The sequence below is a fragment of the Sphaerodactylus townsendi genome, linkage group LG05 (assembly GCF_021028975.2).
Source record: "Sphaerodactylus townsendi isolate TG3544 linkage group LG05, MPM_Stown_v2.3, whole genome shotgun sequence".
Classification (NCBI taxonomy): domain Eukaryota; kingdom Metazoa; phylum Chordata; class Lepidosauria; order Squamata; family Sphaerodactylidae; genus Sphaerodactylus; species Sphaerodactylus townsendi.
In genome coordinates, this window is record NC_059429.1 from 66,944,815 (window position 1) to 66,957,241 (window position 12,427).

Genomic DNA, 12,427 nt, shown 5'->3' on the forward strand with positions numbered 1-12,427 from the left:
TTGTAAACAACCAGTTGTTAAATTATTTGAATCCCACCCCTGCTTTAAAGGTCATAATCAGCACCTTGAGATGACTTTGCAAATAAACTGTTTGAAAAGTAAAAACTCAAAGGAAATTATTTTCTTTCACATGTTTGAAAAACATGCTCCTAAAGTTACCCAATTGGTTATTTTAACCTTGAAAAAGATTAGACGAGAGTAAAAATGACAGAGCTACTGAAAGCAGATTTAAATAATTTCATTATTCAAAGTTTTAATTGATCTGTAAACTCATTTATCCCAAAATGGATATACGATTTGGCCATAATAGGTTGGAGGTGGGTTTTAGAATTGATCTCATTCTGCTTTTAAAATATTACCATAGTCGCTCTATCTGGCTATGGGGAAAGGTCTGCGTGATCCATGGAGTTATTGAAGGCATTGTTTCGATTTTCTAATCTGGGGCCAGAGATCATCATATTGCTATTGTCATTTGACTCAGTGGGAAATCTGCAAAGACTAAGAATGGGGCTATATCTTTCCTTACCAGTTGAGGTTGTCACATTTCTAGGCAGCTCTTCAAAGAAATGACTGGGGGAGTGGGGAAAATCAATGATTTCTTTACAGCCAACGAAAGTGCTTACATCCTCTTGCCAAGGCCACAAAGCTATGTGTGTTTAATTTAAAATGTGTTCCATTCAGAACATACACAATATTAAATCACTACATTAAAGTACTCACAATAAAATAGCATCACCTGCTGTAATGAAGCAGAAAAGTATACCTCCCCTCAAAATAGATGGAAGCTTAAAATATATAGCAAACTATTCAAGAACTGGATCTACTTGTAGCTGGATATACAGTTGTTGTGATACTTTTCCTCTTGGCATTTCCCATCCATACAGGAAAATCCAGGATGTGCATGAGAACAAGACTTCCATATCCAGCAATGTGTCCTTCTATACTAGTTCTGATAAAATGCCTGGTAAAACAGGTATGTCATATGTTGCCTCTCAACAAAAGAGAGGTATATCGAATGGTGCCTCACTGGCTAATCTTGTCTGGGTTTTTATGACTCATTAGCTTCAAATATATTAAAAAGTTAAATAAGAATAGTTGACGTTCAGAAGTAACTTTGTAATTAACACCTTGCTTAAATAAATAATAACTTTTATTATGATAGCTGGTGAAGGTGATGCTCAAAAATTAACAGTAACGAAAGTAAGAATCCCCCTCCCAGAATAATGCTAATAGTATTATTGAGAAATCCATTAGGAATAATCTCTGCCAGCTTCTCCTCGCCCAAGTTGTATGTGCACCCTCTTCTCCACCTCCGCTACTTTCATCTCTGTACCAGAGCTAATCCTCCTAGCAACCCTGCTGATTACTTTAGTTGCTTAGGTAACCAACATGATGGTCAAACTATCATGTGAATAAGGAACCTTGCAAGAGATGTAGGGCATGCTTTTAATGAAATTGAATGGGGAGGGGGGGTGCAGGGAGAATTAGCTGTTCTGGCTCCTGGAGGCAGTGGCAATGGGCAGCCTAATAGAAAACAAGGCAGTTCACTTAGTGGTAGAGCCAACTTTGAGTGGGACAGTGTACGCATAGGCCCACCCTAGTTATGGGCCTGACCTGAGATAGATCCCTCTCAACCCTTTTTTCTGCCTTTGACAGTTCCTGGATGGCAAGATACATGGGGTTCTTCCCATATGAATAGTTACCTGGAGATTGGACTGACATACAGTCAAATTATTACAATATCAGTTTTGCCAATGAAATTTGCAGGCAGATCTATTCCAAATAAGTCACACCTCTATGGGGAAACCTGCACTTTATAAAAGGTAGTTTTGTGTGTGAAAGGGAAATTAGCAAAAAAAAAAGCTTTTGCCATTCTGAGATGAGAAAAGGCAGGTGACTACCTTACTGCACTGCACTTCTTTTGCTTGCCATAGAGATTTGCTTGAAGGAATGTATAGTTAGTTTTCAGAACCTCTGACATCCCTGGGGGTTTTTTAAAGGAGGGAAAACATGCCCTGACATTCCACAGATCACTTTGCAAGGTGTATTAAATGGGACTAAATCTGCCCTAAAACACACTCATTAGCTGTCATAATAGATACCTGTGCAGCAATTTGGGGGTGGTGAGAGCACACAGGAACTCTGAGATGCTGGGACATCTCAGATATACACCAATGTACCTCAGGTACCTCAGTGCCAGGGCCAACTTTAAACTTTATGTGTTTGTGACCTCCTGCTGGATGGCTGAACATCCATCCCCCATCCTTCCCCAGCTAGCAACAGTACCCAGTGGCCTCTATCCCGACTGCAACCCACTATACAGGGCACATTTTTGCTAAGATTGAGAAGGGAAAAGGATGGTGGCTTTGGAATGTGGGAATGATAAAAAGTCCACCTCTCTGGACATGAGCTAATTTACAAAATGATTTTTGTGTGTGTATTGTGGAGGGGAGTTTTCTTCTTCTGCATTGAAATTAGAAGTATCAAGGACAAGAGTTCCTTTATTGAGAGTCAAGTATTGATGGCTGAGTATTTTGCATGACACAGGATGTGGGGAGGGACCTTCCTGTCCAGCCCTTAAGATAAGTAGGAAATAGCTGGGACTGGTCAATTGCTCATTTTCTTAATTATTTGGGACATTCATTAAGTCCAAATTATCAAAGAGGGGACCCTTAGGTCCTTGGGGGAAAATGCCCTTATGTTGATTCCAGTCAAAGGTAGCTTTCACAATATTAATGGAGGAACTGTCTTCAAATTCCTTGCATGCCCTCAGTGTGACTCATTGTCGTTTTGATATCAGTTTAATCCACACTCTATTTTTCATTACTAGGCCTATGATCAAATGTTCAAGTGTATAGGAAACACAATGGAGTTCACCCGTGAAGAGAGTCCCAGGGCATCACCACTGAGTGGCTGAGGAGAGGGGGAACTGATTAGAGTCACAGATAGTATTGGGAGTCTTTCCCCCACCCAGTGGACCCAATTGGTGCCACCCACAGGCCATGTCCTGTCACCCACCACTGTCCTGGAGATGTGATCCATGCCAAGAAATGCCTTACCTGTGCCCAGTGTCCATCTTGTGGCTGGCACAGGATGGGAATCCATTCCGCAGTGCAATGTTCCCTATGGTCTCTGGATACACCCTTGCAGCGGTTCTCAACCTGTGGGTTGTGACCCCTTTGGGGGTCGAACAACCCTTTCACAGGGGTCGCCTAAGACTCTCTGCATCAGTGTTCCCCATCTGTAAAATGGATAAACGTTAGGGTTGGGGGTCACCACAACATGATGAACTGTATTAAAGGGTCGCAGCATTAGGAAGGTTGAGAACCATTGCCTTATGGCAACTGGGCATAGTGTCTGGTCAGTCCCTGTGGGTGGCAATGCCCACTGCTAGCATCACTGGATCAAGGCAGAAAAGCTGTCTTTGCATGTGCTGTTGGTGGATCATGCCAGTGTGAACCTTGTCACTGCTATGGGCACCTCTGTTACTATTTACCACCATGCCTTCTGATGAATGGCAGCTAAGTGGGTCTCTAAACCGGACCACATTGCATTCACCCTCAAGCAGTTGGGCCACCTCACAGGCACATTTGTGTTCTCTTGTCCCAGAGAATCCCTCACAAGGAGGAGGTGGTAGAGGGCCTGCCTGTGCCAAGGCATCACTAGATTATAATCACTAGATTAGATTATGTCAATAGCCTGAAGTCAAATAGTATTTCAAATGCAGGCTCTTCTTAAAGACCTAAAGCTGTTCTCTTATGTCAGCAGGTTTTATTTAGAGAGCTCTGACAGGCTATTTACATAATCTAATTGGCTTGACAAAGAAATACAAGGTAAAACCAAATCCGGAGGTTTTATAGCCTCTAAGCCTCTAAAATCTCTACATATACTTCTTGTTACTTTACCTGTTGGATTTAAATATCCCTGGATGTATCATTAGAAGAAGTGAAGATTAGGACTATCACAATTACAAATCGATTGAAACAATTGTAAATCATTTGTTTATGACTCAAGTATTGAGCTTTTGTATGCCAAGGTGTAGTAATGGTTATAGTATATTGTGATGAATGACCAAAGCATTGAAGTCCTGTCTGAAAGGAATATGGTCTTGTTGCTGATGTTAACACCTGGGGGGAAAGGAGGGTTGTTCTCTATTGCCACCTGCCCACTCCTGCCTTTTTTCCCCTGCAGATCACTCATTTAGCAGCAAGGCCAGTGTAGAGCCCTTGGGTCTTCAGGCTGGTGAAGGTACTGACCTGCATGCTGCCTACAAGACTGCAGAACTGGCTGTGGACCCAGGGAAAGAGGGTTCCATTGTAGGCCTATTGACCACCCTGGATGACCTTCTGACAGGCCCCCAGCAGGCCATGCTCACATCAACCATACTGTAGCAGCAAGCCAGGAGGAGATGGAGATCAGTGATGGAGCAGCCACCCCCTCTGTGGTGGCAAAAGGTGTAGGCAGGAATGGAGATGAGATGGCTGTGAATGGGGAGTATGGCTGTGAGCCCGCAAATGGCATGGACATGTCCTGCCAACTGATGTGTTGCTTTCTGTTGTTCCCCATAGCTCTTCTCCACCCTGAACAACCCCATTCATCCCTTTAAGACCAGCTTGGGAGGGTGAAATGGTTGTCCTCTGAACCTAAGGCATTGGGAACTCCCCAGGGCAAGGAGTTGTGGATGATGCATTGTATCAGATGGATTGACTTTGTTTTTTTTTAACCTGAGTTGTTATTGTCTGGGCTTAGACTGCTTCCTACCTTCAATACAGTTCAGCTGATCCTTGCTGACTCCAATGAGAGCTATGGGGTTATCCTGGATCCAATATTGAAGGGCATTAATGCAGAAGAAGGACATTAATGCAGCTTCAAAAATGTTATTTTTACCTGTATTTGTTTTGATTATATTGTTATGGCCTATCACCTCAACAATAAAAGTTATTCGTTCGTTCGTTCTAACTCAGTCTAGCCCAGAAGATACCACCCTATCTTGACACATGAAACGCTCCTCTCTCCAGCTGTGTCCTCAACTGTCTTGCTGGGTCACTCTGGTGACTCTTCCAAGGTCTCAGAAGAGACTGGCTGGATTTACCCAATACCTTCTCTGTCCCAGGATGGGTGCTCTTCACAAGCCCAGAGTTATACTGTTTCCTCCTCCTTGGCTTCTTACAAGCACCCTTTTAAAAGAGATTGTCTATCCCCACCTTTCACCACCACCTGCTTACCTCCCCCACCTCCTGCTGCCAGCCACACCTGGCCTATTCCTGGAGCTATTCCTCTTGCAAGGCTGCTAGCTTTGCCTCTTTCTCCAATCTATTGTTTAAGGCTAGTTGGGATACTTTATGTGAACAACTCCACAGTGTAAATGTGATAAAAGAAAGTAACATGGTTTGTTTGCGCATTAAAATCTACTGAATTTGTCAGATAACTTTATTGCTTGCTACTTTTCCTTAACTTTTCTTTGGTTACGAAGGGGATATCTAAATAGATGTCAGTTATCCTGGTCCTTCAGTAAAATGGTATCGTTGTAGCCTTTTCAAACTGTGTGTGTGTGGGGGGGGGGGGATTATGACACCAGCTCTGGAGTACCAGGCACAATTGAAAGCATGATGAAATCACACACACAATACTGACTGTACATGGATATGGGTCATTAACCAAAGACTGTTATCCGTGAACTATGGACAGATCTCTGACCCTTATATTCATTTATTGTCTTGCTGTCCAGGTACTCAAGGCTTACAATTTCAAATATGAACTACAGTATAAGTGATGATACAAAAGGGAAAAGGTGGAGACAGGACAAAAAACAAATTCTTTAATAATGTTACAAAATAAAATTACATAATGAGACTGCAGGAGACAGATCTAAATGGCAGTTGGTCTCAGCTATGATAGCATAAAGTTCTCATTCATGGTCTTGTTCCTTCATCAGATGAAGCCTGATGGAATGGGTGGTGGGAGAAGAAAAGTCAAATGGTGACCCATTATGCATGCAATACTTACCCTGGAGCAGTTTGCTTCACAGTGGGGTTTTCCCACTTTTTTTTTGTTTACACTCGGGATTCTTCGGCTGCAAACTGTTCCCAGCTGAGCTGAACTGTCCCCAGCTGCCATTTTTTCCACCCCCTCTCCACTTCCACACAATCTCTATCTAAGGAGGATGCCTGCTGATTTTTTTGTGGTGCCACATGTGATCTCGCATTAATTTGTTCCAGTGATAGATCCTCAGTGTGAAAACAAAACAAATACCGTCTTGTTCTTCCTCACTCTCAAGTTGGCATGTAGTTTGGGAAGCAGGGGAGATCTGAAAGTACTTGATGCTTCTTGCAGGGGAGAACCCTGATTCATGTTTCCTCCTCCCTGCCTTGCCATCCACTCCCTCCTTGCATCTTCTATATTTGCAATTATTGCTCTCTATGTGGGGGCTCTTTCTATTAGTGATCAGAAGAGTGGGAGAAACTGTAGTTGGGTGGGTAGAAGAAGGCAGGGAGGAGTGAGAAAACCTGAAGAAAGCAAAACACAAGCTGTTTCCCTTTGTTCTCCCTGCACCAAGAGAGGGAAAGTCACCATTTCAGAGGTTTCTCTGATCTATGATATGGTGAGTTCAGGAGACAGAGGGCCTTTCCCCACTTACCTTAAGCCCCGCGCTACTCGAGGAGAGTAGCGCGGGGTCCCTCGGCACTCCCCACTGAGAGGGGCGGCGACAGCGCAGCCGCCCTGAAGCTGCTGCTGTCACGCCCCTCAGCGCGCAGCATCCCAGGCGCTCTTCTTAACGGCGCCTTTTGATGACCCCGCGTAGAGCGCGGGGTCGTGGGGACGGCCGGGCGCGCACCTGGGATGCTGCGCGCTGAGAGCAGCGCAAGGCATAGAGGGGAATGACGAGAGTGGGGAAAGGCTCAGAGAAACATGTGCATAACTGAGCATTCAGCCCAAAGGGAATGAATGCTCAGTTCAAAGGAGATCACAAGTGTTTAAATGACAGGTAGTTGGTCCTGGCAAAACTAATGAAGGAGTCAAATGTTTTACCTCACCTTTTGTTGCTAGCAGGTTGTATAGCCATTGGTGGAAGCAGTTGTAGGAGTGGGTGAAGCTAAATAGCAGATAGTCCCAACAGAACTAATGAAGAGGTCTCACTTTCACCATTTTTTGTTGGATGTAGTCAGGTGCAATAATGCTGTCTGGCACCATTAAATCCAAATTAGGAATTGTGTATCAAATAATAATGGCCCATCACCTTTGTGACATAGGCTATGGGCCAGAGGAAAGAATTACAGATAGGACATTCACACGCATACCGGTAATTTTTCTAGCCTGGTAATGAAAGGTGACACCAGAGACTACTCTGAAACTTTGTCACACCCCAAGGGGTTCTTGGGTGGGTGTGAAGTGCGGGATTCTGGGAACAGACCCAAGAGAGGCCTCACATTGGCTGAGGAGGAGGGAAAGATAATCCCAGGGCTGGACACTGAGGGCACCTAAAGAAAATGTGGGGTTACCTCAATCAACATACATGTGCTAACTTAGAGCAAACACTTTGCTAGCTTAGAGCAAACACTTTGTGGGTACTTTGATATTAGTTTGATTATTAGCCAGTTGATATTGATTATTAGCCAGTTGATATTAGTTTAATACAGCCATTCCTAGGCCCATGCTAATGTGTACACATGTACAAAATAGGGATCAAACATTACAAAAATGAAGGTCTCTGTGGAGTTAGGGTTTCGGGTATTAGTGGGGCAAAGACCACTAGAATTAGAAGAAGAGTAAGTTTTATACGCGCTTCTCTACCACAAGAAGTCTCAAAGAGGCTTACAATCACATTCCTTTCCTCTTCTCACAACAAGGTTGCCAACCTCCAGGTGGGACCTGGTGAACCTCTGGAATTACAACCTTGTGAGGTAGATAGGGCTGAGAGTTTTTGAGAGAACTGTGACTAGCCCAAGGTTACCCAGTACGCTTCACTTGGAGGAATGGGGAATTAAACCCAGTTCTCCAGATCAGAATCTGCTGCTGAGGTGCAGGAGTGGGGAATCAAACCTGGTTATCCAGGTTAGAGTCCACTGCTCTTAACCACTGAACCATGGCAGCTCTCCTGGAGATACACCTCCTGGGGAGTTAACCTACTTGCCTACTCAGGTATAGACCCAAAGAACTAGGAAATGGCTGCGGCAGGAGGAAGGAAAATGAAAGGCCAGAGCAGGAGAAAGGGAGAGGAGAGCTGACTGGAAAGGGTTGGACAACAGAGTCTTAGAGTTCAGAAGCAACCAGGGAGGTAATATTCCCTGTCATAAGAGCAGCAGGTTACGTTCTAGAGGCCTAGTATTCTTATAGTAAGGTTGCCAACCTCCAGGTGGGACCTGGAGAACCTCTGGAATTACAGCCAATCTCTGGATCACATGGATCAGTTCCCCTGGAGAATATGCCTGCTTTGGTGAGTAGTCTCTGTGGCATTATATCCAGCTGAGGTCCCTCCCCACTCTTCACCCTCCCCAAGCACCACCACCCAAAATTCCAGACTTTCCCACCCAGACTTGGCAACTCTATCTTAAGTCCTAACCTCATGATGCATGTGCAGTGGCTAGAGGCCCCAGTCAAGCAATCCTAAGGAGGGGCCCAGGCCAGGGAGTACAGCTGGAGTCCTGATGTAATCAGATGGAGAAGATGAGGGAGCAGGCAGACCTCTTGGCTGAATCAGGTATTTGAACAAAGTCCTCATGTTGTTCTCCAACAGAGGTCTTATAATGTACAGAATACACGGCTTCAACCTGACTTTGACCTTAAGCCTTCAGTGTACCTGACTTGAACTTCTTGCTTTCAGTTTGATCACCGGTTCACCTGCCATCTGCTCTAGATATTTATACTTGATCTTAGGGCATAATACCAAACTCAAGCTTTGCTTCTTGTATTGAATAACATGTGCATCTGGACACAGAAACTAGAAATAAAGGTGGACTGTACTCAGTTGAGAGTAAAGGTGCTACTGGATGAATGAATGCTAATTAGCCACTGAAATTAAAACCAGTAAAGAAATTTATCATCAAATTGTAGATGTACAATAAAATAAAAAGAAGCAATTCTGTAGGAAAAGTGGGGAAAAAGACATAAAAGATAGAAGAAGAAAGTGAAATGAAGAGCATTGGGCCTCTGAGTAATTTGCCCAACCATAAAATTAGATATTTCCTTTACTGTTCCATTTTCAAATGTGAAGTATCAGAATTTTCTGAAGACAAAAAATAAAATGGGAGCAAAAATGGTCCATTGCATTCTTATTTGGAATTCAGAAATCCCTAGCAGTGTGTTTGTCTCTTCATGTGTCCATAAAGAAAAATATTTTGACATCTCATAGTGAACAACGCAATACACAATTATAATATTGCACCTTTCCCAGTAAAAACCATGGCCTTAGCTCTCCAATAAATGTCCTTGAATCTCCCTCTTTGTTTTTGAAACAATATTCATTTATTTTAATAATACATTGCTGTTTCCATAGACAACCAGACGGATACTTTGAGCACACTTCACATTAATGACGCAGTATGAGCTATAAATTGTTAACATAAAAGGGTTTAAATCATAACAGATCAAGCTAGTGTAAAAACATATTTCCGATATTATTTAAATCATGCACAATTTCATTTGTCCCCAAGGATATTTTGTATCCAAATCTGCTTTTATCCATTTGGACTCTGGCTTAGAGCTGAGTATTTGGTGAAAGTGCATGTGGGCTTGTGCTTCATATATACTACACATTCATATCTTCGGACATTTGTCAACTGGGTGACAACAGGGTTCATTTCCAAGCCGGCCATGCTGTATGTTTTGTAAAGAGTTATCTGTCAGAGACAGAGTAACCTTGGTGTTACAAATATTGCTGCTGGCTCCTAGAACATTTCAACTATCCTACAAGCACTTATTACACTCATTAGATTTTCTCCATGTAGAAGCCATAGCCTTTTGAAGTAAACATGCACAGCATGAAAATCCTGTTGTTTTACATCATTAGCAAATTCCTGAATAAGCCAGGCCCCTTCCACACAGCAAATGTAACCCGTTTTTCTGTTTTTGTACAGGCTGATAGGAGCCCACGGAAACAATCTGGGTTGCTGTCGTGCCTTCGCATGGAAACGCATCTCTTTATTAAATTTTACTTCCCATTGATGCATAGCTTCATAGGAATGCACAAATGAATAACCACAATCATGCTAACATCTCATGATACGACCATCTGCACCTGTGTGGCTAAGCAGATGCAAGCCGCAAACATTTTTTCAAAAAGGAAAATAGGGCAAATAAAGTGCCTCCTGTCCAGCCGCTCTCAAGCGGCTGTAACCTGGGATTTTTCAAAAGACTCACGAAGAGCGCGATTGTCAAAAAACCCAGTTTGCATGAAATAACACGGGGCAGACTCGTTTTAGGCGTGGGATCCATGCGGTTCCCCCCAAAACAGTTTTTTTACCTTCCTAAACCCGTGTTTATTGATCCATGAAGGGTGGACCTCAGACTTCAGTAAAAATTATTTGTTTGGGTACACATCTGAAACCTTTCTCCCTCAGATAGTCCTGTTAATTATTTTATATGCAATGTTTGTGGTGCGCATGTGTTCTGTCAAGTCACAGTTGGCTTATGGCAACTCCATAGGGATTTCAAAGCAAGAGACTTTCTGAGATAATTTGTCATTGACTGCCTGTGTGAGCTGAGAGAGTTCTGAGAGAACTGTGACTGGCTCAAGGTCACCCAGCAGGCTTTATGTGGAGGAGTTGTTACCCTAAGAAGGCAGACTCCATGTTAAGTTGGGGGAATTAGTTGGAAACAGAGTGCAAGAGGGGGTAACTGGAATTGATAACCTATATACTGGGATTTTCTGGGTGGGAACTCTTAAATGAGCTGGCAGTTGCATAATTAAGAACTGAGTTTTATTTATAAAATAAATAAGAGACAAGGAATATATTTTTAAGCAATGAAAATACATGTATAAGACATAAAAGAGCTGAGTAAGAAAAACAGGGAGGAAGATGTTCAGGCTTTCAAAGGTAGGCGATAGTTATCAGTTTTGAAGGGACATCTAGGCAAAGCTGAGCTGAAGTGGAAAACATCCAGCATTTCCAAGTAATTTGCTCCTGCCACACACAGAGACTAGATGGGCTTTGCTGCACACGATAGGCTTTGAGCACTTTGCTGAACTACCAACGTTTCATGTATATATATGAAAACCATCTAACACTACTTTGTTCACTACTTTGTACCCTGGAAGTGTAAAAGCAAGGTATCTATCAGAATTTTGAGGGAGAAATTTCACAAAGAAAGCATGTGGAACATAACACTGCTATTGTATAAAGTGGCAGACTGTCTTTACGTGTACCGACATGACAGACTGAATACATCCCAGACTTGTTGACCCAGGACATGCTTTTTTCACTACTATTTAGAAAACCATTAGGAAAAAAAAGAAATAAAGGAAGTGGGGAAATTACACTCCTACCCAAAAACTGATTACCAGCAGGTCAAGATTTAAAAAAAATAATAATAATTACACAGCTCATTTTATGTTTTCTTTGTTGCTTCCCATTTAATGGCACTTGAGATGTTCAAGCCTAGACTGTGGAAAAAAACCAAAAGCATTGCTGGAAAAAAGCAGCCACTGTGTCTTAGTTGAATATAAGCATGTATACTCAGAAGTATGTCCCAATGAGTTCAAGGGGACTTTCTTCCTCTATGCAGTGGCGCAGGAGGTTAAGGGCTCATGTATCTAATCTGGAGGAACCGGTTTTGATTCCCAGCTCTGCCACCTGAGCTGTGGAGGCTTATCTGGGGAATTCAGATTAGCCTGTGCATTCCCACACATGCCAGCTGGGTGACCTTGGGCTAGTCACAGCTTTTCCGAGCTCTCTCAGCCCCACCTACCTCACAGGGTGTTTGTTGTGAGGGGGGAAGGGCAAGGAGATTGTAAGCCCTTTGAGTCTCCTGCAGGAGAGAAAGGAGGGATATAAATCCAAACTCTTCTTCCTCTTCTTCTTCTTGAGGGTGTTAGGACTGCAGCCTTAAAATTTCACAGATGTACTAGAAAATATATTTCCTGGATCCCATGAATGGCTAATTGTTAATTTTCAATTTACCCCAAGAAGTTTTATTTGGGTTCCTTTATTTGACTTAATTCTTCATGCATCCACCCTGAAAAATTAGGTTCTGGGATAGTGAAGATAGAGGTTTTAATCAGTTTACTTGGAATCTTCCTATATCTCACCAGTAATCTCCCATCTTTATAGTGTAATGGTCAAACAACATTCCTCTGTGGTTTTAAAGTTCTTCTTGTTTGTCCTAAATGTGCCCTTCAGATTACTTTTTAATTTTCTTTACTTACTCCCTTTTGAATTTCATTGCCAGAGTGTATGCTCCCTTCAGTGCTCTTCATGTGAGCTGTGTATGT